This window comes from Stomoxys calcitrans, chromosome 5 (genome assembly GCF_963082655.1).
Source record: "Stomoxys calcitrans chromosome 5, idStoCalc2.1, whole genome shotgun sequence".
Classification (NCBI taxonomy): Eukaryota; Metazoa; Arthropoda; class Insecta; order Diptera; family Muscidae; genus Stomoxys; species Stomoxys calcitrans.
Window position 1 is genome coordinate 138212683 of NC_081556.1, and position 26129 is coordinate 138238811.

General features: G+C 40.2%; 1 protein-coding gene across 3 annotated transcripts in view; it reads right to left on the bottom strand.

Moving 5' to 3' along the window:
• Positions 1-25205, bottom strand: part of LOC106090363 (GTP-binding protein RAD) — a 231894-nt gene extending 206689 nt beyond the window's left edge. For 2 of the 3 annotated variants that reach the window (XM_013256527.2, XM_013256526.2), the window contains exons 1-2: positions 25126-25205; positions 20459-20843 (exon numbers count right to left, since the gene is read on the bottom strand). The gene's annotated coding sequence lies outside the window, so the exon portion shown is untranslated. Of the gene's footprint in view, positions 1-20458; positions 20844-24948; positions 25102-25125 lie in introns of those variants that run through there. The other variant, XM_059369486.1, reaches the window with a different exon arrangement.
• Positions 25206-26129: the final 924 nt, after the last annotated feature.

Genomic DNA, 26129 nt, shown 5'->3' on the forward strand with positions numbered 1-26129 from the left:
TGAAGCCCATAAAAGCTTTATTTTTTAACTGATTTCGCTGAAATTTGAAACAGTGAGTAGTTTTAGGCCTCCTAACGTAAGACGCAAATATGGTTCAGATCGGTCCATATTTAGATATAGCTGCCATATAGACCGATCTGCCGATAAGGGATCTGAAGCCCATAAAAACTATATTTTTTAACCGATTTTGCTGAAATTTAAAACGGTGAGTAGTTTTAGGCCTCCCGATATCTGAGCCAAATAGGGTTTAGATCGGACTATATATAGATATAGCTGTCATATAGACCGATCTGCCGATAAGGGGTCCGAAGCCCATAAAAGCTATATTTTTTAACCAATTTCGTTAACATTTGAAACAGTGAGTTATTTTAGGCCTCCTAACATAAGACCCAAATATGTTTCGGATCGGACTATATTTGGTTATAGCTGCCATATAGACCGATCTGCCGATAAAGGATCCGAAGACCATAAAAGCTATATTTTTTAACCGATTTCGTTGAAATTTGAAACAGTGATTATTTTTAGGCCTCCTAACATAAGACCCAAATATGATTCAGATCGGACTATATTTAGATATAGCTGCCATATAGACCGATCTGCCGATAAAGGGTCTGAAGCCCATAAAAGCTATATTTTTTAACCGATTTCGTTGAAATTTGAAACGATTGGTTATTTCAAGCCTCCCGATATCTGACCTAAGTATGGTTCAGATCAGAGTATATTTAGATATAGCTACCATATAGACCGATCTGCCGATAAGGGGTCTGAAGCCCATAAAATCTTTATTTCTTAACCGATTTCACTGAAATTTGAAACAGTTGATTATTTTAAGCCTCCCGACATCTGACCCAAATATGATTAAGATCGGACTATATTCTTTTAGTTTAGAAAATCAAATGAGTGTTTATTTAAAACAATTGCCATTCGTCGGCTAGCCAATCGTTGTAGAAAACGAAAAACCATTGTTTTCACGTGCTATGTCGCTTGACTTGTATACGTGTAAGCAATTTTCGATTTCGTTTATGAAAATCCCATTTTTTGTTTCAAAATTGTTGTACCCAAGCCAATTTGTTTATATAAAGCGGTTTTAGGAGAGAGGGAGAGAGAGAGAGAAAACAAGCAGTCTGTTTCCAAAACAATTAGAAAATTCATATATACTTTAAAAATCATTGATTTCTGCGTATGTAGGTATATAAAAATGTTTATTGGGTTGAGTCGAAAGGGTAAATTCAATATAGACATCTTTTTAAGTCAAATTCGTTTAAGGAACAAAGGAAAACTTCCCACATATCAAAGAGTACAGTTCGAATCAAGTTTTAAGTTTAATATAAGGGATCTCTTTTTTATAGTCGAGGCCAAACGGGGTACATCAGTGTGATTTCGTGATTCATGGTATTGTTCCTCTCATATGTAGCCAGCATTAAGAGGGTATAACCACTGCTGAGCCAATTTTGTCTAAGCCTAGATTTCAAAAATGTTTGTTTCCACGTGGAACCACAGTAAGGTGTTAAGAAATACCCTGCCAAAGGCTCTTAAAGCATAAATCGGGAGCTTTATTTAATATATGGCAGCTATATCCAACTCTGAACCTATTACTACGAAATTCAAAAGCAATGTCGCAAAGTGGGAGAAAATCAAAAAAAAGTAAACAAGTAAAAGTGTGCCAAGTTCGGCCGGGCCGAGTCGTATATACCCTCCACCATGGATCGCATTTGTCGAGTTCTTTTCCTGGTATCGAGTTCTTTTCCGGCAAACAAAGAACATTGAATAAGAACGGTTATGCTATTGGAGCTATATCGAGTTATAGTCCGATTCGGACCATAAATGAATGCTGAACATTGTAGAAGTCATTGTGTAATATTTCAGTTCATTCGGATAAAAATTGCGCCTTGTAGGGCTCAAGAAGCAAAATCGGGAGATAGGTTTATATGGGGGCTGTATCAAGCTATTGATCGATTCAGACCATGTTCATATGTATGGTCGTATGGTCATGAGAGAAGCCGTTGTACAAAATTTCTGCCAAATCTGATGAGTATTGCGCACTCTAGAGGGTGAAGAAGTCAAGACTCAAGATCGGTTTATATGGCAGCTATATCAGTTTATGGACCGATTTGAACCGTACTTAACACAGTTGTTGGAAGTCATTCAGCCAAATCGGATGAGATTTGAGCCCCCCCCAGCGGCTCAAGAAGTCAAGATCCAAGATCGATTTATATGGCAGCTATACCAATTTATGAACCGATTTGAACCATACTTAGCACAGTTGTTGGAAATGATACCAAAACATGATGTCTCAAACCGGATAACAATTGCGCTGCCTTAAAGCTGAAGAAGTCAAGAACCCAGATCGGTTTATATGGCAATTATAACAGGTTGTGAACCGATTTCAATCATACATAACCCAATTGCTGGAAGTGATACCAAAACACCACGTGCAAAATTTTAGTTAAATCGGACAAGAATTGCGCCCTCTAGAGGCTGAAGGAGGCCACCGTAGCGCAGAGGTTACCACTGTAGAGGCCACCGTAGCGCAGAGGTTATCATGTCCGCCTATGACGCTGAAAGCCTGGGTTCGTATCCTGGCGAGACCATCAGAAAAAATGATCGGCGATGGTTTTCCCCTCCTAATGCTGGCAACATTTGTGAGGTACTATGCCATGTAAAACTTCTCTTCAGAGAAATGTCGCACTGCGGCATGCCGTTCGAACTCGGCTATAAAAAGGAGGCCCCTTATCATTGAGCTTAAACATGAATCGGACTGCACTCATTGATATGTGAGAAGTTTGCCCCTGTTCCTTAGTGGAATGTTCATGGGCAAAATTTGCAAATTGCAGAGGCTCAAGAAGTCAAGATCCAAGATCGGTTTATATGGCAGCTATATCAAAACGTGGACCGATTTGGCCCATTTACAATTCTAACCGACTTACACTAATAAAAAGTATTAGTGCAAAATATCAAGCGCCTAGCTTTACTCCTTCGAAAGTTTGTGTGCTTTCGACAGACAGACGGACGGACAGACGGACGGACAGACGGACGGACGGACAGACGGACGGATATGGCTATATCGACTTAAAATGACATGACGATCAAGAATAAATACAATTAATGGGGTCTAAGACGCATATTTCGAGGTGTTACAAACAGAATGACGAAATTAGTATACCCCCATCCTATGAGGGAGCGTATAAAAATATGTGTAAAGCCTAAAAAACGAGAAAAAGTAAAATTGTGAAATGGATATTCAAATTGAAAAAAAGAGATAAAACGCTGAAATATAAATGTGGTGTAAAGAGCTTAAAAAAAAAAGTGAACGCATGCTAAGTTCGGCCGGGCTAAAACTTACATAACCTTCACCCTTCTGTGCCCGGTATCTCTTTATAGGCAAACAAAGGATAGTGGATACAAATTGCCATGCTACTGAAGCTATATCAAGTTGTGGATCCAAGAATTTACATCGGGAGATCGGTTATTGCTATTGTTATTGCAGTCACATTTGCATATGGAGTTAGCGATCCACGTCAAACTCTTGTAGGCAGCAAACTCGTTCTGGTCCACAGGGTCAATCGCCGCGGGAACGTAATGGCCATTGGTTATTTAAAGGCAAGGCTCAATAACTAGCCTTGTCATATCGAGGATCAAAGGCACTCGATATATATTGGGTTGCCCAAAAAGTCCATGCGGATTTTTCATATAGTCGGCGTTGACAAATTTGTTTACAGCTTGTGATTCTTTCTTCTGTCAGTTATCAGCTGTTACTTTTAGCTTGCTTTAGAAAAAAAGTGTAAAAAAGTATATTTGATTAAATTTCATTCTAAGTATTACTAAAAATGCGTTTACTTTCTTTTAAAAAATCCGCAATTACTTTTTGGGCATCCCAATATGACACCTATATGCAAATATAGACCGATTTTATCCATATATGACACGGATGTCATAAAGGCAGTCATGTTAACTGTGTAAAATTTCATCGAAATTAGGTAATAAACGTGTTTTTTTATGGATCCATGACCTTAAATCCAGAGATCGGTCTATATGGCAGTTAGGTCCAAATAAAAACCGATCTGGGCCAAATTGAACACAGATTTCGAGGGGCCTAACACAACTCAACAGATCGGAATATATGGCACCTTTTTCCACATATAGTCCGATCTTAACCATACTCGGCATGTATGTAGAGTCGCTTAACGCAAGCCTTTGTGGCAAATTTCAGCGAAATTACATAATAAATGCGGCTTTTATGGACCAAAGGCCTAAGATCAGGATGTCGGTATATATGGCAGCCATATCTAAATATAGATTGATCTGGGCCGTATTGAACGCGGATATAGAGAGGGCAAACACAACCCACTGACTCTAATTTCAGCGAAATGGGATAGTAAATGTCGCTTTAATGGACCTAAGACCTATAATTGTCAAACCGATCTGTATGGCGGCTATATCAAGAAATAATCCGATATAGGCCATCTTCGAAATTAACCTGCCCATTGACAAAAAAAAAAAATTAATCTGTGTAAAGTTTCAGCTTAATATATGCCTTTTTAAAGACTGTAGCTTGATTTCAATAGACAGACGGACGGACATGACTTGATCGTCTTAGATTTTTACGACTCCCAAGGGTCGTTACGTTTACGTTATAGGGTGAGAAATAGACATGAATGAATACCCCCGATGTTCGGTGGTGGGCATAGAAATAATAAATAAAAGAGTGTCAAGTTCGGCCTGACCAAATATTGGGAACCCACTACCAGAGATTCTGCTAAAAATTTCCGTATAACAAATTTCTGCCAAATTAGGCAACAATTTAAGCTTTAAGTGGCCTTAGAAGGCGATTCGGGAGATCGGTATATATGGGAGCTATACCAGGTTATAGATCGATTTGGACAACACTTATCATGGAGGTAGGAAATTATAACAAAGCACTTGTTCAAAATTTCAGCCAAATCGGTTAAAAAATGCGACTCAAGAAGTCAAATAGGCAGGACGTTAATATAGGGGCAGTACCATGTTATACAACGATTCGGACCATACTGGGCACGATTGTAGGAAATTTGCGTTTTATCGGATCAAAACCTTGAATCGCGAGATCGATCTATTGGGTTGCCCAAAAAGTAATTGCGGATTCTTAAAAAGAAAGTAAAAAACTTAGACTGAACTTTAATCAAATATACTTTTTATACTGACAGAAGAAAGAATGCAATTACAGAGTCACAAGTTGTGAAAAAATTTGTCAACGCCGACTATATGAAAAATCCGCAATTACTTTTTGGGCAACCCAATATAAGGTAGCTTTATACTAATATGGGCCTATTTTAGCTGCGCTTGGCCAAACTTCAGCGAAATCTGGTAATAAATGTGCGATTTATGCGGCCAAAGGCTTTAATCGGGAGATCGGTCTATAAGGCTGCCATATCCATTGCAGAAGGTCAAGATCAGTATGTATCGAAATAAGTTTACCTGAAAAACAGTATCGCTATTTTTTTAAGACTGTTGCGTGATTTCAATAGACAGAAGGGGGTGATACAAACGGATATACAGACGGGTGGACCGACAAATGGACGGAAAGACCGATAAACAAACAGACGGCCGGACGAACAAAGGGACGAACTTACGACCGACCTGTGCTGCCATCGGCACAGTCTTGGATAGACGAAACCCTAGTATTACCATCTGGAAGATCATGTTACACGGAAGGATCAAAGCTAGAGGACAGAGTGGGCCTGGGTGTTTACATTGAGAACCCAGGCACTGAGATATGTTTTAGACTGCCTGACCATAATACGGTTCTGCAGACGGAGATTCGGGCGATCACGAAATGCGTGAAGTGGTGTGGTGCTAACGCGAGGACGTCGAGTGTGAACATCTTTAGCGACAGTAAAATTGCCATAAGGGCAAAAACAACCAGGACGCTAAGGTCAAGAAGAGTCTGGTAGTGTAAGAAGGAGATCAATGCCTTCTCTGAGGATGGCAAAAACCGCATCGTTTGGGTGCCGGGCCATAACGGAGTAAGGGGAAATGAAAGGGTAGGCGATTTGTAGGCCAGAGGGCTGCCGTCAATAAACTTGGTTAACCCGAAGCCTTTCGGGTCGACGCAGACCGGGTTAAGGAAGTGGGCGACGAATGCGCATGCAACATTGTGGAACAGCGAAACGGTCGGTAGGACTGCGAAAATCCTACGGGGGGATCCAGATCGTGAAAAGACGAGGCAATTACTGAAAGGAAGCAAGAAGGAGGTCAGTATAGCTATTGGTACCATAACGGGATACAAAGGACTACGAGCTCATTTATGTAAAATCGGTGCGGCAAGTGATGGCATGTGTAGGGCATGTGGGGAAGATGATGAGACGTTGAAGCATTTCCTTTGTCATTGCCCGGCTTTCGCGGCAAACAGTCACCGGTACTTATGTGGGGACACGATAGCAGACATGAACCAACTAAGGGGAGTGGTATGGAAAACAATTAAGGATTTTGTAAGCAGCACGGAGTTCCTAACTTTAAATTTTCTTTTTAGAGGTTACTTTATAGTTTTTGGAGCACACAACAAGCCAATTACTGGCTTAGTATGTGTATGTCCATAGTGGCATGGGGTGGATTAATATCTGCACCCTCTTTTCAACCTAACCTAGCCTAAGAACACTGAAGCTGCAGAGTTTTTTGATGACACTTTAATCTGCAAATTTCAAAAAACAAACAAAATTTTAAGATTCTCCGAATTTGTCTGTTGGTTGTTCGTTCACATTGTGCCTCCCCAAGAAACGCCCATATAATTTTATTTTCTTGAAATATATTCGAAAATCGTTTCAACATTAAACACATGGCCTCACTTGGATTTGAAATGATATGTAGTGAATTCAAAAGAAAATTAAGGCGAATTTTGAAAAAATTTTAATTTTCTCACAAGAGTTGATGGAGGGGCACCAAAGCAGATATTATCGCATAACACTGCCATAATAGCACCCCGTTTTGCACCAAAGTGGATGACTTTGTACATAAATTTCTTTGGGGAATTATGAAAACGTGGAAAATTTTTTCAATCTTTAACGTATTGCATAACCGTATTTTGGCGGAAAGAAAAACAAATTCTCCGATTAGGAATTCTTAAGGCATCACCTAGATGGTCTGTGGGAATATTGAGTTTGAAATTTGTTTTTTTTTTTTTGGTTTTTCGTATTAAGATATTAAAATTTGTTTACTATATGTTTTCATAATGTTCTATAATCCAAAAATTGATAAGGTTTGATCGAATCGAGGCCAATTGATCAATTAATCTCATTTTTATTGGTTTAAATTTTGTTTGGCATATGTTGGCATACTCGTACACATGGGCGATGAAATCGACTAAAGCTAAAAAACAAGTAAGAGCTTGCTAAGTTCGGCCGGACCGAATCTAATATACCCTCCACCATGGATGGCATTTGTAGAGTTCTTTGAGCGGTATCTCTTTTTAGGCAAACAAAGAATATGGATTAAGAACTGTTATGCTATTGGAGCTATATCAAGTTATAGTCCGATTCGGACCATCAATGAATGCTTAACATTGTAGAAGTCATTGTGTAATATTTCAGTACATTCGGATAAGAATTGCGCCCCTTTGGGGGCTCAAGAAGTAAAATAGAGAGATCCATTTATATGGGAGCTGTATAAGGCTATAGACCGATTTAGACCATAATAAACACGTCTGTTGATAATCATGAGAGAATCTGTCGCACAAAATTTCAGGCTAATCGGATAATAATTGTGACCTCTAAAGGCTCAAGAAGTCAAGATCCCAGATCGGTTTATATGGCAGCTATATCAGGTTATGCACCTATTTGCACCATACTTAGCACAGTTATTGGAAGTCATAACAAAACACCTCATGCTAAATTTCAGCTAAATCAGACGAGAATTGAGCCCTCTAGAGGCTCAAAAAGTCAAGACCCCAGATCGGTTTATATGGCAGCTATATCAGATTATGGACCGATTTCAACCATACTTAGCACAGTTATTGGAAATCATAGCAAAACATCACGTGCAAAATTTCATTCCAATTGGACGAAAATTGCGCCCTCTAGAGGCTCAAGAAGTCAAGATCCCAGATCGGTTTATATGGCAGCTATATCAGGTTATGCACCGATTTGAACCATACTTAGCACAGTTATTGGAAGTCATAACAAAACACCTCATGCAAAATTTCAGCTAAATCAGACGAGAATTGCGCCCTCTGGAGGCTCAAGAAGTCAAGATCCCAGATCGGTTTATATGGCAGCTATATCAGGTTATGTACCGATTTGAACCATACCTAGCACAGTTGTTGGAAGTCATAGCAAAACACATCCTGCAAAATTTCATTCCAATCGGATAAGAATTGCGCCTTCTAGAGGCTCAAAAAGTCAAGACCCAAGATCGGTTTATATGACAGCTATATCAGGTTATACACCGATTTGAACCATACTAAGCACAGTTGTTGGAAGTCATAGCAAAAGACGTCGTGCAAAATTTCATTCTAATCGGATAAGAATTGCGGCCTATAGAGGCTCAAGAAATCGGATAGGAATGGCGCCCTCTAGAAGCTCAAGAAGTCAAGACCCAAGATCGATTTATATGGCAGTTATATCAGGTTATGGAGCGATTTAAACCATACTTGACACAGTTTTTTGATATCATAACAGAACACGTCGTGCGAAATTTCACTTTAATCGGATAAGATTTGCGCCCTACAGAGGCTCAAGAAGTCAAGACCCAAGATCAGTTTATATGGCAGCTATATCAGGTAATATACCGATTTGCGCCATACTTGGCACAGTTATGGGAAGTCATAACAAATCACCTCATATTTAATTTCAGCCAAATCGGATGAGAATTTCTTGCTCTATTGGCTCAAAGAGTCAAAATCCAAGATCGGTTTATATGACAGCTATATCTAAACATTTACCGATTTGGCCCATTTACATTCCCAACTGACCTACACCAATAAAAAGTATTTCTAAAAAATTTCAAGTGGCTAGCTTAACTCCTACGAAAGTTAGCGTGCTTTCAAGAGACAGTCGGACCGACGGACGGACGGACTGATGGACGGACGACATATATTTCGAGGTGTTACAAACAGAATGACGAAATTAGTATACCCCCATCCTATGGTGTAGGGTATAAAAAATTATGGATGAAATTTTCCGCTGGGCTGATTTTTGCTTGGCTTGGATAACATTCGTTAATTAGTTGATATGATTTCCCTCTAAGTGAACTTGTATAGACTTTCAACGACCGTGAAATTGGATAATAAATGCGCCCAAGACACTAAATCGGGAGATTAGTCTGTATGGCAGCTATATGCAAATATATACCGATGGGGGCCATATTGAACGCGGTTGTTATATCCAACTATAGACCGATGTGAACCATTTAGGGCACAGATGTCGAAAGGTCTTACATAAGCCACCGTGCCAAATTTCAGCGAAATGGGATAATAAATGCCCATTTTATGGGCTGAAGACCCTAAATCGGGAGATCGTTCTATTTGACAGCTATGTCGAAATTCAGACCGATATGTGCCATATTGAACACGGATGTTGTGGGATCTAACATAGTTAAACGTGCCAAATTTCAGCGAAATGATGTATTAAATTCTCGGCATCCTTCGTTAACTTGGCCCGGATCGGTCCAGATTTGCATATAGCTGCCATATAGACCGATCCTCGGATTTAGGGTCTTAGGCCCGTAAAAGCCACATTTATTACCCGATTTTGCTAAAATTTGGGACAGTGAGTTGTGTTAGGCCCTTCGAAGTCCTTCGTCAATTTGGCCCAGATCGGTCCAGATTTAGATATACCTGCCATATAGACCGATCCCTCGATTTAAGGTTTTGGGCGCATAAAATGCGCATTTATTGTGCGATGTCGCCGAAATTTGGAACAGTGAGTTTAGTTAAGCCCTCTAACATTCTTCTGCAATATGACACAGATCGGTCCAGATTTGGATATGGCTGCCATGTAGACCGATTCGGCGATTAGGGTCTTAGGCCCAGAAAAGCCACATTTATTATCCGATTTTGCTGAAATTCGGTCGAAATTTCATGAGCCCACGAAAGATTCATTTCTTATCTGATTTCGCTAAAATTTGCTACAATATTGTATTCGACTGCACCCCATCCTTCTCGAATATCTTAAGACCAGTAGTAGCCAAATTCGCATTTTGAGGCATAGTTGAGATGCAAATGGTGATTTTTTATGAGTTAAGTTTTTCGGGTTGGCAGCACTGGGGCTGAAGCTATTCCAAAAGACTTCTGCGAAAGCGAAAAGTGTTCAGTATTCTTTGTGTATTTTTTCACGGCAAAAGAGCTATGACTGCAAATCACAGAAATTTCTGTTTTCGATTGTTTTTTATTGATTTTTTTTTACCTTTCGCAAAAATTATTTTAGCAGTAAATAGGCGAACTCTAACACATAGCATCCTCATCTAATAACATTTCATGAGTACAAAATATTTCAACCCCCTACGTTAGTGTAACTATTTTTAGAACACCCTACACATGCAAAGCCACCCATGTCAAGAAATGCATTCCAAGTGCCAGTGATCACGTCATTTTTGCCTTCGCCCATCAACGCAGGCAGCCGTCTCTCAAGAAGGCAACAGACTCGGCCAAACACTGCACTCTAACATGACCTTCATGTTGAAGAACTGCACGTTTACTGTGTTTGTGTGCGGCAGTGTGGCGAAGGGTGGCGAAGGGTGGATCAGATGTTACTACTCGAAAGCTTTTATGGTTATTAATTTTCTTCAAAGTTATTTTTAAAATACGCCTCCGGAGCGTACCATATCTCTATGGATGAATTAAATCTATTGTTTTTGACACGCCTCGGAAAAATGCCAAAGTTAATAATCTAATGGAAGAAGAAAAATTTTATGCTCCATTGAGTTATGTCTATTTGTCATTATCCTTAACTTTGCAACAAAGTCATCCACTATCCTTGGGGAAGTTTTGAATGGAAAATAAACAGATGAGCTGTAAAAAGGGGTTCTACTGCTGGTGTTGTTGTTTGCAAGAGTTTATGAAAAGGATGAGAGAATCAAAACAATGAGCTTAAGGGGAAATTTGTGGCAATAAATTATAGTCATTGAAAAAATCTCTACCATTTTGGAAAGTTTAAATATTAGGTTTTTATACCATCCACCATAGAATAGGGGTATACCTATTTCGTCATTCCGTTTGTAATACATAGAACTATTGATTTGAGACTCAACGAAGCGTATAACTGTTAGATCTTCTTGACATTTTGAGTCGACTTAGCCATATCCGTCCGTTCATCCGTCTGTTCGTCCGCCTGGCCGTCCGTCCGTCTGCCTGTCCATCCGTCTGTCCGGCTGTCCGTCTGTCCGTCCGTCCGTCCGTCCGTCCGTGCGTCTGTCCGTCCGTCCGTCTGTCCGTCTGTCCGTCCGCCTATCCGTGCGTCTGTCCGTCCGTCTGTCCGTGCGTCTGTCCGAGCGTCTGTCCGTCCGTCTGTCTGTCCGTTCGTCCGTCTGTCCGTCTATCCATCCGTCCGTCTGTCCGTCTATCCATCCGTCCGTCTGTCCGTCTTTCTGTCCGTGCGTCTGTCCGAGCGTCTGTCCGTCCGTCTGTCTGTCCGTTCGTCCGTCTGTCCGTCCGTCCGTCTGTCCGTGCGTCTGTCCGTCCGTCCGTCTGTCCGTGCGTCTGTCCGTCCGTCCGTCTGTCCGTGCGTCTGTCCGTCCGTCTGTCCGTCCGTCCGTCTGCCTGTCCATCCGTCTGTCCGGCTGTCTGTCCGTCTGTCTGTCTGTCCGTACGTCCGTCCGTCCGTCCGTCCGTCTGTCTGTCTGTCTGTTTGTCTGTTCGTCCGTCTGTTCATCCGTCTGTCTATACGTCCGTACGTCTATTCATTTGTCCATCCGTCCGTCTGTCCATCTGTCCGTCCGTCCGTCTGTCCGTGCGTCTGTCCGTGCGTCTGTCCGTCCGTCTGTCCGTGCGTCTGTCCGAGCGTCTGTCCGTGCGTCTGTCCGAGCTTCTGTCCGTCCGTCTGTCCGTCTATCCATCCGTCCGTCTGTCCGTCTTTCTGTCCGTGCGTCTGTCCGAGCGTCTGTCCGTCCGTCTGTCTGTCCGTTCGTACGTCTGTCCGTCCGTCTATCCATCCGTCCGTCTTTCTGTCCGTCCGTCCGTCTGTCCGTGCGTCTGTCCGTCCGTCCATCTGTCCGTGCGTCTGTCCGTCCGTCTGTCCGTCCGTCTGTCCGTCCGTCCGTCTGCCTGTCCATCCGTCTGTCCGGCTGTCTGTCCGTCTGTCTGTCTGTCCGTACGTCCGTCCGTCCGTCCGTCCATCCGTCTGTCTGTCTGTCCGTTTGTCTGTTCGTCCGTCTGTTCATCCGTCTGTCTATACGTCCGTCCGTCTATTCATTTGTCCATCCGTCCGTCTGTCCGTGCGTCTGTCCATCCATTTGTCCGTGCATCTGTCTATACGTCCGTCCGTCTGTTCATTTGTCCTACTGTCCGTCTATCCGTCCATCTGTCTATCCGTCCGTCTGTCTGTCCGTCCGTCTGTCCGTGCGTCTATCCATCGGTCTGTTCGTGCATCTGTTCATGCGTCTGTCCGTCTATCTGTCCGTCTATCTGTCCGTCCGTCTGTCCGTCTATCTGTCCGTCCGACTGTCCGTCCATCTGTCCGTCCGTCTGTCCGTCCGTCTGCCTGTCCATCCGTCTGTACGGCTGTCTGTCCGTCTGTCCGTCCGTCTGTCTATACGTCCGTCCGTCTATTCGTTCATCCGACTGTTCGTCCGTCCGGCTGTCCGTCCGGCTGTCTGTCCGTCTGTCTATACGTCCGTCCGTCAATTCGTTCATCCGACTGTCCGTCCGTCCGGCTGTCCGTCCGTCTGTCTATACGTCCATCCCTCTATTCGTCCGTCCGTCTATCCGTCCACCTGTCCCTTTGCCCATCCATCCACCCGTCGGTCTTTCTGTCCATCCATCAGTCTGTCGTTCGAAAACACTCTAACTTTCGAAGGAGTAAAACAAGGTGCTTTCGATTTCGCAAGTTTATGAAAACGCACTGCTACAAATGTCATCAAAATCCAATGAAAAACGCTCCTTTTATGGGCTCAATATTCAATATCGAGAGATTGGTCTATATGGCAGCTATATCCAAATATGGTCCGATCTGGACGATATTCAACAAAAGGGTTTAGAGGCGTACCAAAACTCGCCCTTCTTAATGCTGGCAAAGTTTGCGAAATATTAAGCCATGAGGTGTCGCCCTGCGGCACGCCGTTCGAAACTTGCTACGAAAAAAAGGTCCCATATCATTGAGTTCAAACTTGAATCGGAAAGCACTCACTGATGTATGAGAAGTTTGCTCCTGCTCGGTTCGTGGACCAAATTCTACTCTACTCCCAAATGCCTTTCTTTGGAGTCCAATTTTAGCACCTTGGTAAATATTGCTTGTTTACGGGGTATTTCGGTGGTTGGGTGGCCTCCCTTAAAGTAAATATAAGCTTCGTGCTCCACTTTCAAATACATTTTATATGAGCCCCATATTGGCATGATGGGTAAAAAAAAGTCCTGTTTGAGGGTTAAGTGGAGCCCAGGGTCATTGTCCTAAAAATAAGTATCAATTTCATATTCTTATACCAAATAGCTTTTGTATGAGTCACATTTTGCAATGGTCGGTAAATACGTCCGATTAGAAAAGTATTTTGAGGTGGGGCAACCCCCAAACACATATCTCTTCAATTGTATATCAAATTTCTTTTTTCTCTCAAGCACCATATTGCCATGGTCGGTAAACGTGACGGTGTTTGAAAAGTGTTTTGGGGATGGGGCGCCCACCGGCAGTGTGCCCTGAAAATAGTTAACAAATTCTTTCTTTACTCCTAAATACCGTTCATTTGAGCTCCTTATTGCCACAGTCGGCTAATGTGCCCATTAAGCGGTATTTGGGGGTGGGGCGACCTCACATAGCTTGGACCCAATTTTCTATGTAATATTTGTAATCGACTACCGAATACTTTTTACTTTAGTCCCATATTGCCATGAACGTCAAATATGATGAGTTTTGGGCTTGGGGCGGCCCGCTGGGTACTTGGAGCCAAAATTTTAATACGATTTTCGTTTACTTTAATACCTTTAATTTGATACCCATATTGAGCCTATCGGTTAAATTTTGATTTTAGGGCTAGGGGGAGGGTCCGCCCCCATCCGATTTAAAAAAAAATATATAACCTATGTCTCCTTCCTCAAAAACCTACACAATCTGTGAAAATTTGAACAAAATCGGTTTTACTGGAACAAACAATCACACCGAGTCCCATATACTCATAATTGGTTAATATGCCCATTTGGGGCGTTTTCGGGGGATTGGTGTAACCCCCTGTACTTCAATCTGATTTTATACATCAGATTCGTAATCTATTCCCGAATACCTTTCATTTGAGCCCCATATTAATATGAACGTTCAATTTGTCTGCTTGGAGAAGTTTTGGGGTTAGGGCGACTTTTTGGATACTTGGACCCAATTTTTAATACCATATTCGCATTCTACTCTTCAATACCTTTCATTTGATACCCATATTGTCATATCGGTTCACTTTTGATTTTGGATAGCGTTTTAGGGGTAACGAGGGAGGGTCCGCCCCCTTCCAATATTGCCCATATACGCAATCTACTCTCAAATACATTTCATTTGAGTAACATATTGTCATGATAGTCCAAACAACTTATTTTAGTGTGTTTTTGGGTTGGTTCATAGAAATCGGTTCAGATTTAGATATAGCTGATATATATGTATTTGCCGATTCTTGCTACTAGAGTGAGTCACTGCAAGCGCATTTATTGACAAATCTCGCCAAAACTTTGCCCGATTCTTGCTACTAGAGCCACTGCAAACCCATTTATTGACAAATCTTGCCAAAATTTTGCACAAAGCTTTCCTCGACTACGACTACCACTATATCGCTTTAGTTTCGTCGAAATCGGTTGAGATTTAAATAAATTTCCCATTTGTATATTCAGACCAGATTTTGGGTAATTTGCAATAACATAAATTCGAATAACCGATTAACTGTTCCAAATTATTCGATTATTTGTTTATTTAAAAATATTTAATTTTCAGTTGTTCGATTATTTGAAAGGTCACGAATAACGATTAGTCGAGTGTACACCCCAGTTTTTAGCTTAAATTAAAATTTCATGGAAATTCTAACTACGTTTAGCTAGAATTCCTTTTCTTTTCTATGGCTTAAGATGTTAACAATGAATATTTACATCAAACTTTTATTCACTGTCATAAAAATTCGTTTCGATTCGAAAGCCTTGACAAATTTTACAAAATACTATGACTACCCTCCATCCCATATCTACGGCAAAATGAACATAAAAATACAAATGGACATGATGTAATTAACCTTAGGTGTGCTTTAATTATGTCAATCAAATTTGATACACCTTCCATCATCACAACGAACACCATCAAAAGAAACAAAAACACAAAACAAATCGAAGGCAACGGTGTTTATGGTATTTTTCCAATATCCGGGCAATAAAAAAGCACAGCCAGCCCCCATTCAAAGACATTGACCCACTTGAACATCATTCTTCTCAACATCCTCTCAACACAGATCCCCACATGCCCCCTCCCCCCAAGACATCAGGCCATCAGGCTGCTACTCAATTTACTAGGGGGTTAATGTTTTATTTATGACAACCCCCTGATTAGAGTGACCACACAAACAAATGTTTGTGGTAATTAATGAGGGAGAGAGAGATACTAAAAACAAATCATTTAGCTTCGCTACTAGTTTGAATATGGGACACATTGATTTACTGTCTTTTTTGGGGGGTGTCTTTGAATGGGTGGCAATAAATAAAAACCTGTTGCTGACATCTTAATTATGATGTTTCACCGTTTGTGGTTAAACAGGGTGTTCATGGTATTATTTTTTAATTTTTTCTTTTTTAAGGGAATGGTGAAGGTTTTATAAATATTTACTGCGTACATCACTATTGTGGTACGGGGTACTATTACTTAGTGTATTTGTTTGTAGACCCAAAGGACAGAAAGGCAGCCCCTTTGATGAGTACTTGGATCGACTCCGAATCACTTTTATGTCCCTCTGTCTGTCCATGTTAATTTATTGACAAAGTACAGATCGCAATTTTTATCGGACCTTCATTAATTTTGGCTATGACATTTTTCTGTCCTAGAGATGATACCCTTTGAAATTGGAAGAAATCGGTTCATATTTGGATATAGCTCTCATAAATGTGTATGTAGGATAGCATGTCCACCTATGACGCTGAACGCCTGAATTCGAATCTTAGCGAGAACATAAGAAAAACTATTTCCCCTCCTAATGCTAGCGACATTTGTGAGATACTGTGCTCAGCTACAAAAAGGAGACACTCATTGATATATGAGACTAGCTGGACCGGATCCGCTTCGCTGCGCCTTCTTTTATTTTATATGGAACACAATTTTCCTTGGAATATTTATTTTCGACAATTTAAGAGCTTTCAGTGAAATAACTTGCTCACATTGACTAACAGTTTAACAATATAAGTGCCTTTATCTGAATCCCGTATGATCTTTATTGGTCTACGATTTTAAGTTTGGATACAAGGTGTGCTCCATTCTCAAAACTATTGGGTTGCCCAAAAAGTAATTGCGGATTTTTCATATAGGCGGCGTTGACAAATTTTTTCACAGCTCTCTGACTCTGTAATTGCATTCTTTCTTCTGTCAGTTATCAGCTGTTACTTTTAGCTTGCTTTAGAAAAAAAGTGTAAAAAAAGTATATTTGATTAAAGTTCATTCTAAGTTTTATTAAAAATGCATTTACTTTCTTTTAAAAAATCCGCAATTACTTTTTGGGCAACCTAATACTTTATTTCAACCCGATATTCTCATGATGTGTGATTTAGGGCTGTTTTCGGGTCCCCCAGACACTTGGCCTTAAAAAAATATCAGCATCGTTCTCTTCTCTCAAATATCATTTATTTAAGCCCCATATTGCCATTGGTTTTGAGGGGGAGTTTACAGGATAAGGCGTCCCCCAAACACATGGTCCCAAAATTGGTTATCAAATTCATTTTCTAATCTCAAATACCTTTCATTTGAGCCACATATTGGCATGGTCGAAAAATTTTTAACCTTTGGGGGGTGTTTTGGGGAATGGGTGATGCCTTAAATACTTGGTCCAATATTTGGATATCAGATTCTAATTCTACACTCAAATACCTTTTATTTAAGCCCCATATTCCCATGGTCAGTAAATAAGTCCAGTTGAGGGGGGGGGGGGGGGGGGGGGGGGGGGGGGGGAGGGGGGGGGGGGGGGGGGGGGGGTTGGGGAAGGAGTCCATTCCCCCAGAAACTTTGTCACCAATTTGGATATCAGATTCGTATTGAACTCGCAAATACCTTTCATTTGAGTCCCATATTGCCATGGTCGGTAAATATGTCCCATTTAGGGGTGTTTTGGGGGTTGGGGTGGTTCCCCAAACACTTAGTCCGACAATTGGATATCAGATACGTTTTCTAATCTTAAATACCTTTAATTTGAGTCCCATATTGTCGTGATTGGTGTATATATATATATTTGGTAGTTTTTGGGGTGGGCCCCCCTAGGTGCCCCATCCGAATTTTGGAAATTTTTGTTTGTAGGTTAGTATAAAAGAGCACACAAAATTTCGTTAAAATCGCACCACCCATCTCCGAGATCTGGCGTTCTGAAAATTAGGGTAAGGGGGAGGGTCCGCTCCCCCTTCAGATATCAAAAAATGTAGTACCGTATTTCCACCGGGGGCCCAAACTTTACCATCTGTGAAAATTGTTTCTACCGTTGTTGAATCTATACGGAACTAACAAATAAACAAACAAAGTGCAACAATTTCATTTTTATACCCACCACCGAAGGTTGGGGGTATATTCACTTTGTCATTCCGTTTGCAACACATCGAAATATTCATTTCCGACCCTATAAAGTATATATATTCTTGATCAGCGTAAAAATCTAAGACCATCTAGATATGTCCGTCCGTCTGCCTATTGAAAACACGTTACAGTCTTCAAAAATAGAGATATTGAGCTGAAAGTTTGCACAGTTTCTTTTTTTTTTTTTTTGTCCATAAGCAGGTTAAGTTCGAAGATGGGCTATATCGGACTATATCTTGATATAGCCCCTATAGAGACCGATCCTCCGATTTAGGGTCTTAGGCATATAAAAGTCACATTTATAATCCGATTTGGCTAAATTTTGGGACAGTGAGTTGTCTTAAGCCCTTCGACATCTTTCTTCAATTTAGCCCTGATCGGATCAGATTTGGATATAGCTGCCATATAGACCGATCCTCCGATTTGAGGTCTTAGGCCCATAAAAGCCACAATTTTTATCCGATTTTGCTGAAATTTGGGACAGTGAGTTTTGTTAGGCCCTTCGACATCCTTCCTCAATTTGACCCGGATTGATCCAGATTTGGTTATAGCTGCCATATAGACCGATCCTCCGATTTGGGGTCTTAGGCCCATAAAATCCACATTTACTATCCGATTTTGCTGAAATTTGGGTCAGTGAGTTATGTAAGGCCCTTCAATATCCATCGCCAGTTTGGCCCAGATCGGTTAAGATTTGGATATAGCTGTCATATAGACCGATCCTCCGATTTAGGGTCTTAGGCATATAAAAGACACATTTATTATCCGATTTTGCTGAAATTTCGGACAGTGAGTTGTGTTAGGCCCTTCTACATCCTTCGTCAACTTGACTCAGATCGGTCGGGATTTGGTTATAGCTGCCATAGAGACCGTTCTTTCGATTTATTGTCTTAGGCCCATAAAAGCCACATTTATTATCCGATTTTGCTGAAATTTGGGACCGTGAGTTGTGTTAGGCCCTTCTACATCCTATTACAATTTGTCCGAGATCGGTTCAGATTTGCATATAGCTGCCATATAGACCGATCTCTCGGTTTTAGGTTTTGGGGCCATAAAAGCGCATTTATTGTCGGATGTCGCCGCAAATTGGGACAGTGAGTTGTGTTAGGCCCTTCGACATCCTTCTTCAGTTTGGCTCAGATCGGTTCAGATTTGGATATAGCTGCCATATAGACCGATCTCTCGGTTTTAGGTTATGGGGCCATAGTAGGCGCAATTATTGTCCGATTTTGCTGAAATTTGTGACAGTGAGTTGCTTTAGGCTCTTCGACGTCCTTTGTCAATTTGGCCCAGATCGGTGCAGATATGAATATAGCTGCCATATAGGCCCATAAAAGGCGCATTTCATTTAGTTATAGCTTCTAAAACGACCAATATTTTGTTATACACAATTGAACAATGACTTGTACCGATTATTATTTGGTTTTGGGCCCATAAAAGGCGCATTTCTTGTCCGATTTTGCCGAGATTTGGACAGTTCTTTGTGTTATGCTTTTCAACAACAGTGTCGCATATGGTTCAGATCGGTTTATTTGTAGTTATAGATTTTAAAAAGACCAATATTTTGTTATACACAATTGAAAAATGACTTGTACCGATTAGTATTTGGTGCAAATCAGAACATATTTCAATATAACTGCTATGGGACATAAGGTATGAAATTTTCACCGGATTTTGATGAAAGGTGGTTTACATACATACCCGAGGTGGCGGGTATCCAAAGTTCGGCTCGGCCGAACTTAACGACTTTTTACTTGTTTCTGTTATTTCTCTGAGAGTATCTTTCACAACTTTATTCTTTTCTTGAACTCATTTATCAATGTATAGCAAGAGCATAAAAAGAGATGATGTAACGTGTTATAACAGCTGGTTTTAGACTCTTGGGATTCACAAGAGGATAGTTTTGATTGTTCATTCCCACTTGTTGCATTCCTGGGGCCAACGTTGAAACTTTTGCCACTTTTCCTATTGCTGGCATAGATTTTTTTTTACACATTTTGACTTGCTTTAATTTTTGTTTTTTTGTTATAAAAATCCAAACTTTTTTTGTTTTGTTGTCATGTTTTTCTCTGCAGTCACAACATATTTGAAAGTGCCTTGTGCATGCCATGTCATAAAATATCCCCCAAACACTTTGAGTTATTGAACAACTGGGACATTTAAAATGGTATATATCAAAGTCATGTTCAGACATTCATATGGGGTTGGGGTTGGGGTTTGGGTTTAGGCATTGGGCTCGCGAAAGGTAAATGCAAAGTTCAAACAATCTCATTTCTCTTATGTTTTTGCTTTGTTGTTGGTGTGTTTTCCTTAACAACATTTGTCCTTTGAGATTTCTCGCGTGTGCTTGTGTGTGAATGTCTGAATGTATGAGCATGAGTGCCATATATTGTTTAGGTCAACCGGCAATAACAATAAAACACGATATTCCCCAGTTGAAAATTTGTCAGGGACAAGAGGAAGAACAAATGACCGATGGCAAGTTTAAATAAAGAAGAATAGATAGCAACTGACCACCTTAAAACCCATCATATTAATAGAGGCATAAAAGGACTTACCTTTGGTCCAATGTAATCCAAATATTTGGTTTATATGCTGATGATGAGGAGTTTCACTAAGCCGACGAAGTCAATGTACTTTTGTTAAATTCACTCACAAATATTCGTTTTTTTTACAGTATAAATGCTTTGTAATCACTGACGAAACACCAACCACAATTGGGTGGGAGACGATGGCAAAAAGGTTTAATTATGACAAATGTTCGACACGAAAGGAAACGGAAACCTGGCAAATGTTATTTTAATGCAACTGACGACAAACACACGGTTGTTAAATCGTATCGTGATTTAAAAGCAATTTTCCGGCAACGTGTTATTTAGAAAATTGGAGGTTTTTGCTATTGATTGTTTTGATTTATTTTTCACAATTTATATGTAGGTAAATCTGAAATTTAAGAAAATTGATTTTTATTTTTAAAACACTATATGATTAATTGTGGATTTTTTATATTATTTTTGAGATTAAGTTTCGGGTGCAATTTTGTTATTAAAAGTTTCAACTATTTCCACAGAATTTTGGCCGTTTAGATGAATGCTTGGAAATATGTATTGGGTTGCCCAAAAAGTAATTGCGGATTTTTCATATAGTCGGCGTTGACAAATTTTTTCACAGCCTGTGACTCTGTAATTTCATTCTTTCTTCTGTCAGTTATCAGCTGTTACTTTTAGCTTGCTTTAGAAAAAAAGTGTAAAAAAAAGTATATTTGATTAAAGTTCATTCTAAATTTTATTAAAAATGCATTTACTTTCTTTTAAAAAATCCGCAATTACTTTTTGGGCAACCCATTATTACGCAGTTCCACAGGGTGGCATGCGCATTCGTCGCCCACTCGCTTAACTCGGACTGCGTCAACCCGAAAAGCTTCGGGTTAACCAAGTTTATTGACGGCAGTCCTCTGGCCTTCACCGCCAAATCGTCTGCCCGTTCATTTCCCCTTACTCCGTTATGGCCCGGCACCCAAACGATGCGGATTTTGCCATCCTCGGAGAAGGCGTTAATCTCCTTTTTACACTGCAAAACTGTTCGTGAGCTTACCGTCCTGGTTGTTATTGCCCTTATGGCAATTTTATTGTCGGTAAAAATGTTCACACTCGACATCTTCGCGTTAGCACCACACCACTTCATGCATTCCTTGATCGCCCAGATCTCCGCCTGCAGGACCGTATTATGGTCAGGCAGTCTAAAACAGATCTCAGTCCCTGGGTTCTTAATGTGGACCCCCAGGTCCCCACTCTGTCCTCTAGCTTTGTTTCATTCGTGTAACATTATCTTCCAGATGGCAAAATTAGGATTCCGTCAATCCAAGAGTGTAGAGCTGGCAGCAGTGCCTCGCACCGGACTTTGAGGTTTATCTCAGGTATCTGATCTGAAACTTTCTCCCTTCCTTCCCGGTTTCCCTTCGTCGCCTCTATTATGCCACGATGGTATGACCTGCTTCCATCCTCAATCCATTCTCTTATCGCTTAAGTCTCATAGCCGCAGTGGCTGCCTCATAAATGGTTGCCCAAAAAGTAATTGCGGATTTTTCATATAGTCGGTGTTGACAAATTTGTTCACAGCTTGTGACTCTGTAATTGCATTCTTTCTTCTGTCAGTTATCAGCTGTGACTTTTAGTTTGCTTTAGAAAAAAAGTGTAAAAAAAGTATATTTGATTAAAGTTCATTCTAAGTTTTAATAAAAAAAATGCATTAACTTTCTTTTAAAAAATCCGCAATTACTTTTTGGGCAATTCAATATAATCTGTATGTCAATGAGTCGGATATCTAGAATGGCCTCCATTGCCCTAATGGGAGTGGTCTTCATCGCTCCGCCCATGCCAAGACAACTCCGAACCTGTTGTATGGTCCTTATGTTGCAGTTTTTCCCCATAGCAGTCCACCAAACAACTGAGGCGTGTTGGTCTAATCGAGCTCCTGTAGAGCCAGTGGAATATCCTCGGATTCAGGCCCCATTTCGAGCTTACGTTCCTCAGTAAGAATAGGAAAGAATCTCTCGGAACTATTTAATACCAAAGAAAGTTTCAGACTTGTAGACTATCGTGCGATTTAATGTCCTGCTGGAGAAGTTGCAAGACAAGAGACCACATGCTACCCGCCTATGCCGACGACATCGACATCATAGGTCGGTCCGGACCGGAAGTAGTAACTGCAGCCTTTGAAAGAATCGAAAGAGAGAGTCAGTGAAAATGGGTCTGGCAGTAAATGGAGATAAGACGAAGTGGATGGTTTCAACTCCCAAAAAGCCCTGCACAACCGAGCAGATAAAGAAAATGGAAAAAGTTGGGATTCAGAACTTTGAGGTAGTCAGCACCGGCACCGCCTCAACCGAAATGAATGACACCAGTTTTGAGATTAAGCGAAGAATAATACTGGCAAACAGATGATACTTTGGACTATGTAAGCAGTTTAGAAACAAGGCCACCTCTCCATAGACGAAGATTACACTATACAAGACACTGATACCATCCGTGTTTTTATATGGTTCTGAGGCCTGGGTACTTGTGAAAGCAGATGAGGCAGTACTTGGAGTATTTGAGAGAAAGATTCTTCGTTAAATATATGTACCAGTTTGCGTTAAAGGGAATATATATGCGTCGCATGAACCACGAACTTTATGAGCTGTATGACGACGATAGCATAGTTACACGCATCAAAATATTGGGTTGCCCAAAAAGTAATTGCCGATTTTTTAAAAGAAATTAAATGAATTTTTAATAAAACTTAGAATGAACTTTAATCAAATATACTTTTTTTACACTTTTTTTCTAAAGCAAGCTGAATGTAACAGCTGATAACTGACAGAAGAAAGAATGCAATTACAGAGTCATAAGCTGTGAAAAAATTTGTCAACGCCGACTATATGAAAAATCCGCAATTACTTTTTGGGCAACCAACGGATGCGTTGGCTAGGCCATGTTATCAGCATGGATGATGAAGCTCCAGCAAAAAAGTCTTTTGCAGGCAAACACGGTGGTACACGCAAACCGCGAAGACCAAAAGCCCGATGGAAAGATCAAGTGATGGGAAACACCTCGAAACTTTAGAATAAACGCAGAAGATCGAGGCGCTTGAAACGCTATTCTACGTTGGGCTATTGGAACAAATGTTCTGTCCTATCCAATTAATGTAAATAAGGGTACTTAAATAAGCAGAATTATCGATTTTGAAATGAAGAGTAGCCAGAGCTACTAATGCATCCAGAAAAAGTCCCAATTTGGTGCGGTTTATATGCTGGCGGCATCATTGGACCGTACTTCTTCAAAGATGATTGCGAATGGTAATGTAAATGTGAATGGTGAGTACTACCGTAAGATGATATCCAACTTTGTTTTGCCTAAAATGCAAGAACTTGACTTGCATGACATGTGATTTCAACAAGACGGTGCCACATGCCACACAGAACGCGTAACAATGGACTGAGAGAGAGATTGAGAGGCGAGTCCGGTCAATTGGCACTCTACATCCTGCGATTGAATGCCATGAGACTATTTTTTGCAGGGGTTTCTTAAAGCTTTATGTCCATAGAGAGACAAGCCCGCTTCAATCGACGCTTTGGAAGACAACATTGCAGCATTTATTCGTGAGATATCGGCCGAAATGTTGGAAAGACATGGACCTCTTGAGGCACAGTCACGGTCAACATTTACATGAAATAAACTTCAAACATTAAATTATATGGAATGTACTATCAATTCGCTGACATTTTGAAAATTGATAATAAGTTCTGAGTTATTTAATTTAAAATTTGCTTCCTCTTTCTTTAGATGATTATTAATTTTTAGTGAATTCATTAAAATTGGATTGAATTTTTTTTTATATTTTTTTTATTTTATTAAACACAAGTGCTGACTAAATAAAATCATTCTTGGATTTTAATACCATTCTTTATTGGGTTTGGAAGTTTCAAATTTTCTTTTTATTACTTTTTGGTATTTTTTCGGCTTATTAAAAGTTTTTTTATATTAACATATTTTTTTCAAACCACTCACAGTATATTCCGAAAAATGTTTAGCTACACTTTTTTACTTTTTTAAAAATAAAAAATTTCCACAATACTTCAATATACACTATTGAATTCTAAATAGAACTGCTTAAAATTTTTTACACAAAACATTTGTTTCAAAGCAATTTTTCAGATATTCTTTTTTAAAGTCTTATTTTTCTTATAAATTTGTATTAAGTTAAAAATTTGCCTATGAACTATTTTTTTTTTTTAATAAATTTTTAATATTTCATTTAAGACAAATGCACTTCACTCTGTGTTTGGCTTTTCAGGTTTTCTGTATTCAACGGGCGTTGTTGAGGCCTCTATGGTTTTAGTTAAACTGATTTTTTTTCACATTTTGCCGACCATGCTTGCATATATGAAAATTCCAAGTTATGTACGTCCAAAATAGGCCAACGCACAATGGAAATGGTATGGAGGCAAAGAAAACAATATGCCACAAATGTGATTGTATGCCACAAATAACAAAATTTTTGGAAGCACCTCACTATTTTCAAAAAATATTTTAATTTCCACAAACAAAATTATTTTCTGTTTTATTTAATCTAGCTTGAGCTATTTTTTCCGCCTTTACTATGCTGCCGCGCTCGCTACTTTCACGTTGTCCATATTCAAAACAGTAAGAAGAGATCATCAAACGCAAAAACGTTTTTCCGGTACCTGTGACTGAATCCACTGACGACGACAAACGACGAATGATGTCTTGAAGGGGCCAATGTCCGCGTTGCACTGAATGACTGTGGCCGCATTAAAGTTTCATAGCAAACGGTTCACATGCCTCGCACTCACACACAGAGAATTCTCTTCTGTGGTGTTTGGAGGAGAGAGAGAGCGAGTAAGAGAGAGAGAGAGGGATGTGCTTTCACGTTTACGCTAAAATGTCAATGGCTGAATTTACGCTAGATGTCAATGCGCATGCCTTAAAGCTCTTTTTTTTGTCCTCAGTGACGTCACAAAAAAGCTCCCCCAGTAATAACTTGGACACACAATAAACAAGCAAGAAAGCATGCTAAGCAGGCCATGTAGGCAAACAAAAGTTGGGTGTCGTGACTCTGCAGTGTTGTTTGTAAACAATGCCCTTTGGGTGAGGCGGGGAGGTGTGTGGAAAAGTGCATTTCTTTCATTTAAATGTTTTCTACCTTCCTATGAAGTGCTTGTTTGTAGCTGGAGTTCTTTGTTGGCAAAGGAGCACCAGAATATTAGGGTGGAGTTGAATTTATTGTACTGAAAATTGGAAAAAATCTGCATAGCACCTTAACTGGAAGAGGGAGGGAGAGGCAAAAGAGATTTTGCTTTGCTCAATAATTAATCGAAAAGAAAATAAGGGAACAAGTAAAAAAGTAAAAGCGTGCTAAGTTCGGCCAGGACGAATCTTGAAAACCCACCACCATTGATTTTCCTAAAAATGTATACAAAATAAATTTAGTTGAAGGGCATAATTTTATTCTACATACAAAGCCTCTGCTGAAACATCAAAAATTAAAGCTTCTACGAACCCAACAGGGATAATCGAGAGATTTAGAGCGTACTTGGCACAGTTATTGGAAGTCATAACAGAACAACACGTGCAAGATTTCAGCCAAATCCGACAACAATTGCGGATTGCCAGGGTTTAAGAAGTCAAATTGGGAGATCAGTTTATATGGGAGCTATATCAGGTTATA